The following is a 14,732-nucleotide window of genomic DNA, read 5'->3' on the forward strand; positions in this document are numbered from 1 at the left end:
ACGCGGAGTTGCAGGTCCCTGCCGAGTACACCTTATGGCCCAGTAAGTCCATTCACCTAGCCTCCTTCGATTTAGGGGCTGGTGCCTGCTGGCCATGGCGTTCCCTCTCATTGACGGACTGGACGACAAGGGAGCAGGGGGGAGGATGTACATATAGGTACTCGTACCCCCTGGAGGGTACCATGTACTTGCGTTCAACTCCCCTGCCTGCGGGCGGGATAGTGGCTGGAGACTGCCATATGGTATCCGCATTGGCCTGGATCGTCCGAATGAACGGTATGGCCACTCTAGTGGGGGCGTCAGCCGACAGAATGTCTACGACCGGATCCTCTATCTCCGAGATTTCCTCCACTTGGAGGTTCATATTGAGTGCCACCCATCTCAGGAGGTCCTGATGGGCCCTCAAGTCGATTGGAGGAGGGCCCGAGGAGGACGTTCCTGCCACCACCTCATCTGGGGAGGAGGAAGAAGAAAGGCCGGGGACAAGCGGGTCCTGTGTGGGCTCGTGCTCCTGGACAACCTCCTGTTCCGGTGGGATCTGGGAGTCTGGTGGCTGAACCGGGGCTTCCTCCGTACCGGTCGGAGGGGGACAGCTAACTGTAGCCTGTGGCACCCAGTGCTCTGACAGAACAGAGCGAGATGGGATCACAGGTACGCCTTGGGCCTGGCGGTACACCCAAGGTGTCCAGAATGACCACTGATGGGGGACAGGGTCCTGGGCCTGGGGCTCCTGGAAGACTCTGGTGGGCACATCTGAATCACAGTCCTGCGCGTATGAACTGTCCACGCGGAACGACACTGATGCATGTCTGGATGGCCATGGAGGAGCTGAAAAGCCCTGGGCAGAGTCTCCCTCTCTAGTTGACGTCGCTCGACGCAGCACCGGGGATCGGTACCGGGAGGCATACTGGTACCGGGAGCGAGAACGGGACCTGCGACCGGAGCGGTGCTGGGAGGTCGACCGAGATCTCGAGGCTCGATGTCGGGAGTGGCTAAGGGAGTCACGGTGCCTGGAGCGGTGCCGGGAGCTGGATCGGTGCCGAGTGTACCGGGCCGGAGAACGTTTGCGGGACCGCGATCGTGAACGGTGCCGCTCTGCGGTGCTGATGGAGGCTGGTCTGATCAAGGCAGGCTTGCCGATCGACTATATAACCCGCACCGGCGGTGCCGGGGGTTGATGCAGCACAGACGCTGTCATTGCAATCAACTCCCTCGCCATGGAAAATGTCTCCAGCGTGAAGGGAATAGTGAGCTCAACCACGGCTCGCACCGGGGAGCTTTCAGGCACCGGACTCGACGGCTCTTGCGTGGCCAGAATCGACGGTGCCGATATTGTCGGTGCCACGGTAGGTATAGGTGCCAGGCGGTCCGACTTAGTATAGCGCTCAGGCTGCGGAGCAGGCGGCTTGGACGCAGCAGGAGCCTTGTGCCTCTTCACCCTTGGGGAGAGGGATCGTTGCAGAGCGGACGTTGGTGCCGGCGACGGCCGGTGCCGAGAGGCCTTGGCGGTACCGGCGTGATCCGGTGCCGAGGGAGCGCTTCTTGAAGACTGACCAGACCTCGGTGCCGAGGGCGGAGGAGTAAGAGCTGCCTCCCTCAGGAGCTGCTTGAGACGAAAGTCCCGCTGCTTTTTTGGTCTCGGCTTAAAGGCCTTACAAATGCGGCACTTATCTGTTAGGTGAGATTCCCCGAGGCACTTAAGACAGGAGTCATGGGGATCTCTTGTCGGCATCGGCTTGTGGCAGGCCGAGCACGGTTTGAAACCCGGTGAACCAGGCATAGGCCCCGACACCGGGTGCGGGGAAGGGGATAAACCCCGAACCCCTCTGAACTATATACACTAACTATACTACAAACGAATAAAGTTAATTACAACTATATAAATCTGAACTATATACACAAGAATTAACGAGAGAACTACGAGTAGCTAGGGAAGTAGAGGTCAGCTAAGCCACGCTCCACTGTTCCAACGACCGACACGGGCGGTAAGAAGGAACTGAGGGGCGGATGGGTCGGCAGGGGTATATATCTGGCGCCATAGCGGCGCCACTCCAGGGGGCGCCCAGCCAACCCACCGAGTGTTGCTAGGGTAAAAATCTTCTGATGAACGTGCACGCTGTGCGCGCACACCTAATTGGAATCGATATGAGCAAGCACTTGAAGAAGAACTCCCGACTCATCCAACCCCCCGAGCTCCTTGTCCCCTGACTATCCCCTCCAGAGACCCCCCCCACCCTAACTGCCTCCCCAGGACCCTCTTTGCTCCCTGTTCTCTGACTGCCCTGACCCCTAACCACCCCCAACCCCCTAACAGACACCAGGACTCCCATGCCCCATCCAACCCCCCCTGCTCCCTGACTGCCCCCTCCAGAGATCCCCGCCCCTAACCACCCCCCCGGGATCCCACCCCCCCATCCAACTCATCCTGCTCCCTGTCCCCTGATTGCCCGTACCCCTTATCCAACCCCCACAGCCCCGGACCCTTTACCATGAGGCTCCCCGCTCATCCGGAGCCCCGCCGCCACGCGCGCAGCACTCTGAGGGGCAGGGCTCCGCGCAGCGGCGGGGCTCCGGATGAGCGGGGAGTGTCTTTTCCTCCCCACGGAGCCAAACGCTGCCCCGCGGGAGTGTACAGCCCCGGCCCCTACAGCGCTGCACGCGGCGGCAGAGCTCCAGGGGAAGGTGGGGATGGCGGGGGAGGGGACGGCAGCTTGCTGCGCTTGGCCCGGCGCTCCGTGCCATCTTTGGCACGCGTGCCATAGGTTGCCGACCCCTGCATTAGCAGATTGCCCAGAACCAGGCTCCAAATCCTGAGGCTAGAACGGCATCTCCATCTAGTGGCCACAGGAGGCAGCCACTGCAGGAGACCCAGCCACCCCCACTCCCTGAGCTGTCTCATGCCCTGGCAGAATGTCCTTACTTCACCCACCCTGGCTGTGTTCCTGTAGCCAAGGAGCCTGCTGTCCCAGCACCACAGCTCTTCGGCCTCCTGGATGGTCAGCCCTGGGAAACAGACACAAACACGCATTTGGCATTCTGGTTGCAGTGCTTGTGTCCTTCCAATCCCACTGGTGGCTGCACAGTGGGCAGAGTCCTCGCTGCGTGCCTGGCCCAACAGAATTGCAGGGGCGGGGGGTGTAGAACAGAGAAAGAGACACACAGAGACTCATCCTCTAGCTGGGGTCAGTCTGAGAGAAATTGGCTGGGATCCCAGTCTCACTCTTTTGTCGGGTGTCATTTCCCAGCTGGGTTCCTTACCTCTCTGGTGCAGCAGCAGCTGGTAGAGCCGGTAAACCTCCTCCCTGGCCTGCCGGCTGAGATCCTTGCCTGGGTCACTGATGAACAGAGGAGAGCCATCTGTAACATAACATAAGAACATAAGAAAGGCCGTACCGGGTCAGACCAAAGGTCCATCTAGCCCAGTATCTGTCTACCGACAGTGGCCAATGCAGGTGCCCCTGAGGGAGTGAACCTAACAGGCAATGATCAAGTGATCTCTCTCCTGCCATCCATCTCCATCCTCTGACAAACAGAGGCTAGGGACACCATTCTTACCTATCCTGGCTAATAGCCATTTATGGACTTAGCCACCATGAATTTATCCAGTCCCCTTTTAAACATTGTTATAGTCCTAGCCTTCACAACCTCCTCAGGTAAGGAGTTCCACAAGTTGACTGTGCGCTGCGTGAAGAAGAACTTCCTTTTATTTGTTTTAAACCTGCTGCCTATTAATTTCATTTGGTGACCCCTAGTTCTTGTATTATGGGAATAAGTAAATAACTTTTCCTTATCCACTTTCTCAACATCACTCATGATTTTATATACCTCTATCATGTCCCCCCTTAGTCTTCTCTTTTCCAAACTGAAGAGTCCTAGCCTCTTTAATCTTTCCTCATATGGGACCCTCTCTAAACCCCTAATCATTTTAGTTGCTCTTTTCTGAACCTTTTCTAGTGCTAGAATATCTTTTTTGAGGTGAGGAGACCACATCTGTACACAGTATTCGAGATGTGGGCGTACCATGGATTTACCATGGTACGCCCACATGTGCCACATGGTGACCCAGCCTGGGGAATTCTGCAGAGTTCTAATGGAAGGGAAAGGGAGAGGGGACTCCATCAGCATTTTCCTGTCAGCTCCCAGTTCCCCCTGGGCCAGGACTCTCTTTTTCCCCTCAGCCGCTCTGCGGGAGATGCTAGAGGATAGAAGCTAGAGCTAGATCCTTAATTTCCTCTGCCCCCAAGGGAGCCTGGAGAACACGGATGTGGGCAGGGCCCTCCAGGAGGACTTGCTTTCCCAGCTGCTCCAGGATGACAGGAAGGCATGAACCTGGAGCATGATCCCTTTAAAAGCCCAGTCACCACTTAACCAGGACAAGAAGAACTTGACTCAAGCCAAGCTCATTCCCTGCTCTGCCTCTGGCACCCCAAGAGAAACACTCCTAACCCACAGCCCCTGCAGCAGCAGATCCTACAGCCAGTTGGAGCCAGCCCGCCTACGCCTGCAGTCAGGAAGCTGGGGTCAGAGGTCACTTACGTCAAACTCAGGAAGGGTGATGGTGAATCTGAGCATGGCCGTGCTGCTCCTAATGGCCTTGGCTTTCTCCTGCGACACCCTGGACACGATCCAGTAGTTAATGTGCTGTGGGAAAAGGAGGCAGCTCAAGATCAATGGGCAGGTGTACGTGTTCTGCAAATGATACACACCCCTCCCCAACCTCCAGGGGGCTGAGACATTGTGCACAGGGTGGAATATCTGATTCATTGATTGCAGAGCTTTAGAAGGGGATTCTTGCCCCCAGGACAATGCTTCTATTCTGCAGGTCACAACTTGTCATTGTCTCTCTAGAGTGGAACGGTGTTCAGTGTCGGGGCTGGTCCCATCCTCCCTGAACTCCTGATTCCTGAACAGTTCACCAGGAAGGAGACAGATCCCTCCCCCCTCCCTGGCTCTCAAGTCCTTGGTTGGGTGAAGGGACTGAATGTGAGCACAGCCAACCCAGGAATCTCAGAGCCCGTCGAAGAGAAGGGCTGATTCTCTGGGGTCCTTCTGTTTCTCTAGGAAGGAGCCCGTGACTCTTCTCTGAGGACCATTTTCTGCATCTCACAAGAGGATTTCAGACTCTCACTCCCCAAGCCAGCCAGGGGCCCTGAGGTTAGTGCTCAACAGAACCAGGCAGAGCTCTGGCTTGAAGTCCCAGCTCCTTCCTCTGTCCTTCAAGCAGGAAAGGCCTGACACAGCATTGCACTCACTGCCCTGACCGAGGACGGGCCACTTGGGACCTAGCCAGGAGGATAGACTGGAAAATGGATCTAAGAGTTAAGGTAAAATTGCCCCCACCCCTCTCATTGGGCTCACCCCCAAGATGTAGTGGAGCCTGTTGGTGTCTGCAAGCAGGTTCCCGAGAATGGCATCCTGGAGGTCTGGCAAGACACTATGCAGATCCTGCAAAGCAAGGGAGAGCCATGGGTCACAGTTAGGGAAAGTGGGGCTACATCTGCCACAGGATGGGAAGAGGGGTCTCTGGGAAGCACTGGTGGGACCCCCAAACACATAGCCTGGCCTCTCTCATTCACATCCCACTGCAGGCAATTAGCCAGGATTCATGGCAGGATGACAGCTGACTCTTCAATCCATGACTTTAGCATGATCTACCTGGACTTGGGTGGTGTCCTTCTGGGTGCCCAGGGTGAAGACGGCAGCTCGAAGGAGGTGGGTCTCTAGCTCTGGCTCAAGGGCAGGTGTCAGAGTGCTGGCAAGAGAGAGGAGCCGGTATAGGACTGTGCAGTGCGGGAGTGGGACTGGCACCAACACAGTCGTGAAACTGCAGGGAACTAGGCAGAGGCTGGCGAGAATGGAAACTGAGGCACCGAGCCAGGGAATGACAAGGCCAAGGTTTCTCAGACAGACAGTGGCAGGACAGGAATAAGATGGTTAGTCACCTTTGTAACTGTTGTTCTTTGAGATGTGTTGCTCATATCCATTCCAATTAGGTGTGTGCGCGCCGCATGCACGTTCGTCGGAAGGTTTTTACCCTAGCAACACCCGGTGGGTCGGCTGAGGCGCCCCCTTGATTGTCGCCGCTATGGCGCCGGATATATACCCCTGCTGACCCATCGCCCCCTCAGTTCCTTCTTGCCGGCTACTCCGACAGAGGGAAAGGAGGGTGGGTTTGGAATGGATATGAGCAACACATCTCAAAGAATAACAGTTACAAAGGTGAGTAACCGTCTTTTCTTCTTCGAGTGCTTGCTCATATCGATTCCATTTAGGTGACTCCCAAGCCTTACCTAGGCGGTGGGGTCGGAGTGAGATGTCGCGGAATGAAGTACTGCTGAACCAAATGCCGCATCATCTCTGGACTGCTGCACTAACGCATAGTGTGAAGCGAAGGTGTGCACCGGGTCACTGCCTTACAGATCTCCTGGATGGGTACATGGGCCAGGAAGGCGGCAGATGAAGCTTGAGCCCGAGTGGAGTGCGTGGTGAGGTGGCTAGTTGAAACGTAAGCCAAGTCATAACATGCATGGATGCATGACGTCACCCAAGATGAAATTCGCTGCGAGGAGACCGGCAGGCCCTTCATACAATCTGCCACCGCTACAAACAGCTGGGGTGTCTTTGGAAAAGGCTTTGCTCATTCATTGTAAAAAGCGAGAGCCCTATGAACATCCAGGGAATGCAGCTGTTGCTCTCGACGTGAGGAGTGCGGTTTTGGAAAGAAGACCGAGAGGAAGATGTCCTTGTTGACGTGAAAGGGAGACACCACCTTAGGGAGGAAGGTGGAGTGTGGACGCAGCTGTACCTTATCCTTGTGGAACACCGTATATAGGGGATCCGTTGTGATGGCCTGAAGTTCCGACACTCGCCTCGCTGAGGTGACAGCGACGAGGAAGGCTGTCTTCCAGGAAAGGTACAGTAGCGAGCAGGTGGCCATCGGCTCAATGGCAGCACCCATGAGCCTAGATAGAACTAGGCTGAGATCCCACGTAGGGGCCGGATGACGGACTTGTGAGTACAAACGCTCTAGGCCCTTGAGGAACCTGGTGACCATAGGGTTAGAAAAGACTGAACATCCATTCTCTCCTGGATGGAAGGCTGAAATGGCTGCCAGGTGTACCTTGATGGATGAGACCGCTAGATCATGCTGCTTCAGGGACCAGAGATACTCCAGGATGGTAGGAACTGGTACCTGCATGGGGACAGCATCGTTCTGGGCACACCAGCAGGAAAAACGCTTCCACTTGGCCAGGTATGTGGACCTAGTGGAGGGCTTTCTGCTTCCCAGGAGCACCTGATGTAAAGAGGTGGAGCAATGCAGCTCGGACTGAGTTAACCATGCAGCATCCATGCTGTGAGATGGAGGGACTGCAGGTCTGGGTGGCGTAGTCTGCCGTGCTCCTGAGTTATGAGGTCTGGCCACAGCAGTACGGGAATTGGTTTGGTCACCGACAGGTCGAGGAGTGTGGTGTACCAATGCTGCCTCGGCCATGCTGGAGCGATCAGGATTAAGCAGGCCTTGTCTCTGCATAGCTTGAGGAGGACCTTGTGTACAGTGGGAATGGAGGAAAGGCACAGAACAGATGGTCTTTCCAAGTTATCAGGAATGCATCCGACAGGGAGCCCAGGGAGCACCCCTGGAGGGAGCAGAACACATGCCACTTCTGATTTTCGCGAGAGGCGAAGAGGTCTATGTGGGGAAAGAGAAAGTTACTCACCTTGCAGTAACTGAGGTTCTTCGAGATGTGTGTACCTGTGGGTGCTACAATCTAGGTGACGGTGCGTCCCGGCGCTGTTGATCGGAGATTTTCGGTAGCAGTGCCTGGTTGGGGCGCACGCACTCAGATGGCATCTCCCATCTAGTTGGAATCTTCTTGAGTGCATGTGCCCCACACCCTCCTCAGTTCCTTCTCTACCGTGGAGAATCATACCAGTACTTCAAAGTAGAGGGGAGGAGGGCGGGGAAGGGAGCACCCACAGGGACACACATCTCGAAGAACCTCAGTTACTGCAAGATGAGTAACTTTCGCTTCTTCGTCGAGTGCTGTCCCTGTGGGTGCTCCACTCTAGGTGAATGTATAGCAGTACCCACTATGGTTGGTGGGACTTTGGAGATGCAGCAGTGAGTACTGTAGATAGTACTGTATGGCCTACTATTGTGTCTGCCGTGGTGTCTTGCGTGAGAGCATAGTGTTTTGCAAACGTGTGTTCAGATGACCATGTAGCCGCTTTGCAGATATCAGGAATGGGAACGTTGTGTAGGAAGGCAATGGATGCCGACATGGCTCTAGTGGAATGAGTTCTAATGTCGTCGGGTGGTTGAAGATTTTTCGCACGGTAACAGGATCTGATGCAGTCAGAGATCCACTTCGATAGGCGTTGTTTAGAGATAGCCGTACCTTTCGATCTTTCGGCAATGGAAACAAAGAGTCGTGGAGACTTGCAAAATGGTTTAGTCCTGTCTAAATAAAAGGCAATTGCTCGCCTGATGTCGAGAGTATGCAGGGTTGCCTCTTGCGGAGTTTTGTGAGGTTTGGGATAGAAAGTAGGTAAATATATAGGTTGGTTGAGGTGGAAGATCGATACCACCTTAGGAAGAAATTTAGGATGTGGTCTCAAAGTGACTTTATCTTTGGAGAAGATTGTGTAGGGAGGTTGGGCCATCAGGGTGCTCATTTCACCAACTCTTCTTGCCGATGTTATGGCAACTAAGAAAGCCACCTTCATGGACATATGGAGATGGGAGGAGGTAGCTAAGGGCTCAAACGGAGGTTTCATGACAGCATGAAAAACGAGGTTAAGATTCCATATAGCCACTGTTGGGTGAATTTCAGGGTAGAGATTTTGCAGGCCTGTGAGAAAGCGTTTAATGGTGGGGTGGGTAAAGAGTGAGTATCCATCTAATAGGTCATGGAAAGTGGTAAGCGCCGCCAGGTGCACTTTGATGGAGCTGAGCGAAAGTCTGTCCTGTTTTAGTTTCAAGAGGTAGTCTAGAATGTTAGGGAGGGTCACGTTATTGGGTGCTAAGTGATTATGTGAGCACCAAAGAGTGAAACACTTCCACTTCTGCAGGTAGGTTTTACAAGTGGAGTCTTTCCTACTGTGCACTAGGACATATTGGACTTGCTCGGAACAGGCTAGTTCATGGGTTTGGAACCATGAAGGAACCAGGCTGTGAGGTGGAGCTTTTGGAGCTGGGGGTGAAGAACTTGTCCGTTGTCTGGTAAAGGAGGTCTGGCCTGTTGGGGAGAGCCCATGGGTGACGGGAGGACATGCGGAGAAGGTAGGGATACCACATCTGTCTTGGTCAAGCTGGGGCAATAAGGATGACCTGGGCCTTGTCGTCCACAATCTTCCGAAGAACCCTGTGTAACAGAGGGATAGGCGGGAAGGTGTACAGGAGGTACTTGTTCCATGGGATGAGGAAAGCATCTCCTAGGGATGCAGTCCCAAGTCCTGCTCTGGAGCAAAACGGGGCATTTTCGGTTTTGGGTCGTGGCAAAGAGATCTATTGACGGGGTTCCCCAGAGGGACAAGAGCTGTTGGAGTATTGCGGGGTGCAGTTCCCATTACTGTTCTGTCGAGAAGTGCCTGCTGAGTGCGTCGGCAGTAGTGTTGTGGCAGCCTGGTAGATAGGAAGCGATTATTTGTATTCGATGTCGTATGCACCAATTCCATAGTCAAATGGCTTCCATGCAAAGGGAATGTGATCGGGCTCCCCCTTGTCTGTTTATGTAATACATACATGCTATGTTGTCTGTTAAGACCCGCAGATATTTGTTCTTTATGAGGGGAAGAAAGTGAAGGAATGCTCGCCTCACTGCTCTGAGCTCTAAGAGATTTATGTGTAGATGAATCTCTGATGCGGACCACCGGCCTTGTGCCCTGTGTTCCCCTAGATGCGCTCCCCAACCGATTAGGGAAGCGTCCGTGGTGAGCAAGAGTGTTGGGGATCGTTGCTGGAAGGAAACCCCTGTGCAGAGGTTTTCTGGACTTGTCCACCATTGTAGGGAAGCTATAACATTGGGAGGAGGAGTTAGCAGCATCCCTAAGGGGTGTCTGTTGGGTTTGAAACTGGAGTTGAGTCAGCCGTGGAGACATCTCATATGTAGCCCGGCGTGTTGAACCACGAAGGTGGTGGCTGCCATGTGACCGAGGAGCTGTAGGCAGATTCTTGCTTGCGTCCTGGGATGAATAGAGAGCGTGCGTATGAGCTGCGTGATAGCGAGGAATCTGTTGTATGGGAGCGAGGCTCTGCTCTGGGTTGAGTCGAGATGTGCTCCGATGAACTCAATCTGTTGCGTAGGTGTCAGGGTGGATTTTTGGATGTTTATTTGGAGGCCTAGGCTGTGAAAGAGGGAGATGGCGAAACGCGTGGCTTGAAGTGTCTCGCCATAGGAGTCGCCCTTGATGAAGCAGTCGTCCAGGTAGGGGAACAGTGTGACCCTGTGTTTGCGGAGGTGAGCCATAACCACGGCTAGGGTCTTGGAAAAAACTCTTGGTGTTGTGGAGAGTCCGAAAGGAAGAACTCTGTATTGAAAATGGTCCTGATCGATTGTGAATCGTAGAAAGCATCTGTGAGCTGGATGAATTTATATATGGAAGTAAGCATCTTGTAGGTCGAGGGCTGTGAACCAGTCCCCTTGATCCAATGCAGGTATTATTGTGCCCAGTGTGACCATCTTTAATCTTTGTGTCCTCACGAATTTGTTCAGTCGCCATAGGTCTAGTATAGGCCTCCATCCTCCGGTCTTTTTCTGAGTTAGAAAGTAATGGAAGTAGAAACCTGTCCCTTGGTGTTGCATCGGCACAGGTTCCATTGCGCCTAGTTGCAGAAGATGTGCCACTTCTGTGCAAAGTGATTGCTCGTGAGAAGGGTCCCTGAAGAGGGACGGGGAAGGGTAGGAGGGTAGGATATAAAAGGGATGGAGTAATCGGACTGAACTATTTCGAGGACCTAGCGGTCCTGTGTAATCTGCTGCCAGGCATGTTGGAAATTCTGGAGGCGGTGGCCAAATGGCAAAGTCAGCGGTGGAATCAAGGGGTGGTCGTGCAGGCCCTTGACCAATGTTTCAAAACTGTTGTTTATTGCCCGATGGACGGAAGGTGATGGCTTGATTTTGATTTTGTCTGCACTTGGGGGGTCTAGTATGATTCCTAGTTGTGTCGTATGGTCTGGGCTGAGGATGATAGTACTGATGTGTGCGTGGTCTTTGGTAGGGTTGGTATCGTTGTCTCCTGGGAAGAGATGGGTGAATGCCCAGGGTGCACAGTGTCACTCTAGAATCTTTCATAGTGTGGAGGAGTTCGTCAGTTTTTTGGGAGAAGAGTTTGTCCTTATCAAAGGGGAGATCTTCCACTTTGGTCTGGAGTTCTTTAGGAATGCTGGACGCAGAGAGCCATGAGGATCTGTGCATAACCACAGCAGTTGCAGTGGTACGGGCTGCTGTGTCCACCGTGTCTAAAGACGCCTGTAGGGCCGTTCTGGAAATCAGTTGTCCTTCAGTCAGGATTGATTTGAAATCTGCTCTTCTGTCCTCTGGAATGTAGGAGGCAAATTAAAAAAGGGAATTATAGGGAGCACGATTTTTGAGGGCATAGACGTGTAAGCAGAGTCAGGATGAGCTCTACCCTGACATCTGGTAGTGAATTATGGGTAGTGTGAAAAGGAATTTCAGGTATTTGCATTGGCACACCCACCCCACTTAGCGTAGCCCACGGCACCCTGGGATGGTTATTTTGACAGCTCTGGGATCCCCAATTTCTTTGTTATTGGGGCAGGAGGAATAAAGTGTTGTCACCCTGATTATGTGAATGAGGAACTATGAGACTGCTTTATGACAGTCAATTAAGTAGCACTTGCTAGACAAGGGACATGGGTGCCAAAACCCAGTGAATTGAGAGAGGTTGGGGATTGGTGTGTGTACCTGATGGTATGGGCCCCTTTTGAGGTCCTGGAACACCAATTGCACATCCTCCTCTCTCCATTGTTGAAGAGTAGAGCTAATTTTGATTCCATTAGGAGTCCATCTTGAGGCTGCTGAGCTGAATTCAATTTGGGCCAATGGTGCACCAGCACTGGGGCTCTCCTACTACAAGCTGAAATCACTAAAACAGCTAAGCTTACTGAGCTGAGATCACTGAGTGCTGTGGTAGCTAGTGGGGGAGCCTGAAGATCTATTGCTAAGTAGCTGGCAGAGCGGAGCAGTTTGCAGCATGTTGGAGCAGCCTGCGGAGTGGTTTGCGGGGACAGCTGGAGCAGCTCATGGGTCGGCTGGAGGAGCGACGCAGCTGGTGGAGTGGAGCCGGTCGTGGTGAAGGCTGCAGCAGAACTCCACGGAGAGGCGGAGCAGTCAGCCCCGGCCCACGTAAGGTGCCCCTTAACACCCTGTGTGTGCCCCCCCCATTTCCACCCAGGCTGGGGGGTGTAAAACTCTGCAGATAAACTTTTGAACTCTGGGGTGGCACTGACCAGAGACAGAGACTTTTGGGTTGTTGGACTTTGGGGTGATTGGACTTAAGACCCTAAGGGGAAAAGGACATTGCCAAAACGTACTTGGTGGGTCTTTTGCTCATGGTTTACGTTATGAGTCCTGTTTGTGGTGTTTCCCCAATATGATGCCACATTGTTTCCCTCCTTTATTAAAAGGATTTTGCTACACTCAGACTCTGTGCTTGCAAGAGGGGAAGTATTACCTCCTAGAGGCGCCCAGGGGGTGGTATGTAATTGTCCCAGGTCACTGGGTGGGGGCTCGAGCCAGTTTTGCATTTGCGTTATTGAAACGGAACCTCTGGATACTGAACCCGGCCCCTGTTGCTGCCAACTCAGAGGGGCAGAAGGGTTACAGACGGTTGAAGGATTCTGAGGAGTTTGTGTTGCGTCTCCTGAACCTCTTCTAAGGGGATATCTTGACTGAGTGCCACCCTCCTAAAAAGTTCTTGAAATTGTTTGCAGTCGTCCACGGCCTGTGGAGGCGAAGGGAGGGGGGCTTCATCTGAGGCTAGTGGAGAGTTAGGGGTCAGTGAGTCAGGATATGGTGTGTAGCTCCCAATCTCAAGAGGGGGCTCAGGCACCATAGAAGTGGACGGAGCAGGAGACTGAGGCACAGAAGGAGGATGATTGGTAGGAGGATGTTGCCACGGGTACCACTGAGGCCAAGGCATAGGGTAGGAGAACCCACGTGCCGCCCACGGGAGGGCAAAGTAGAGAAACTGAGATTGGTGACCTTGAGCCATGACCTGAGGTGGCAGAGGCGCCTGTGGAGGAGAAGCAGGAGGGGAGAACTCCGCTTGCTGCTGTAAATCAAGGTCACCGTCAGTGAAAGCCAGTTCAGGTGGAGAGAGTGGCGGTTCAAAAAATGAGTCCTGTGTATCTAGGAGCGGAGAGTGAGGCTCAGGTGGCACTGAAATGTCACTTTGAGTGAGAAACTGTTGCTCCTGCTTCCTGGGCTGAGCTGAGCCTGCTCTCTGCTCTAGCTCATTAGTAGGAGAAAGTGAGAATGAAAGTATTGCTGCAGACTGCTTAGAGGTGCCCTGCAGGGGGTCTGCTGCTGGTGCCTGGGTAGAAGACAGGCTCGGTGCCGATCTTCTTCTCTGTGTGAAGGCTGAGCGCTCTGTCGGCACCATGGCTGTTTTAGCTGCTGAGGCTGAGCGCGCTGTCGGCTCCGCGGCCGTTTTCGGTGCTGAGGCTGAGCGCGCTGTTGGCAACGTGGCCGTTTTCGGTGCTGACGCTAAGCGCACTGTTGGCAACGCAGCCGTTTTCGGTGCTGAGGCTGAGTGCACTGTCGGCACCGCAGTCGTTATCGGTGCTGAGGAGGAGCGCGGTGTCGGCGATGTGGCCGTTTGCGGCGCCGAGGGGACCGGATTCACAAGGACCTTCCCGGCGTGGGAGGTCGGGTCCCTGCCTCTGTGCTCTGTCAGAGCCGTGGCTGAGGCATTAGAGCAGGCTGAGGCACCAGCCATTGGTGCTGTCAGCACAGAGGGTAGGGATCTCGCGGGAGACCTCCTACCCTTGTTAGAGCCTCTCCTGTGATACTGTTCTGCTTCTTGCCTCCGCTCCAGGGAGGGTGAAGCAATGTTTCCCACCGGTTCTGATCTGGCTGGGGAGCGTGAGGGAGCGGGTTTAGCCTTTCCCGTCTCTGAAAGTGGCTGTAAGGATTTTTCCATCATGAGGATTTTGAGGCGCAGATCCCTGTCACAACGAGCTCTTGACTTGAGGCTCGCGCAATGGAGACACTTCGTGGGGATGTGGGTGTCCCCGAGGCACTTCACACAGTGTGAGTGCCCAACTGACCATGGCATGGAGTCCTGACAGGAGATGCATCTTTTGAATCCTGAAGCTCCTGGCATTATGAATTAGAGATGGCCGAGGAGAGTGTCTCAACGGGAGACAAGCCCGAGGGTTTTTTGTTTTGTTTTGTTTATGTTATTTTTTAAACTAAGTAACTAACTATGTAACTATACTAAAGGAAGGGAAAAAAACTGGGAAGTAACTACTAATTATTTCTATGTTTTTTGTTACTGTTTCCTATAGAGACCAGGGAAGAAAAGGCAGTACTGCCCCGAGTCCTGTCTTCAGTAAAAGGAAAAGAGAAAACTCCAAAGAGGTTCCTCCTCCCGCTCACGTACGTGAACCCTAATACTCTCTATGTCCTCAAAAAGAGACCTCAAGAAGGAGACTTGCTGAAGCAGAGCCACAGGGGTCTCCGAGGTTTCCCTAGCCCTGTGCCCCT

Source organism: Mauremys mutica, chromosome 2 (assembly GCF_020497125.1).
Source record: "Mauremys mutica isolate MM-2020 ecotype Southern chromosome 2, ASM2049712v1, whole genome shotgun sequence".
Classification (NCBI taxonomy): domain Eukaryota; kingdom Metazoa; phylum Chordata; order Testudines; family Geoemydidae; genus Mauremys; species Mauremys mutica.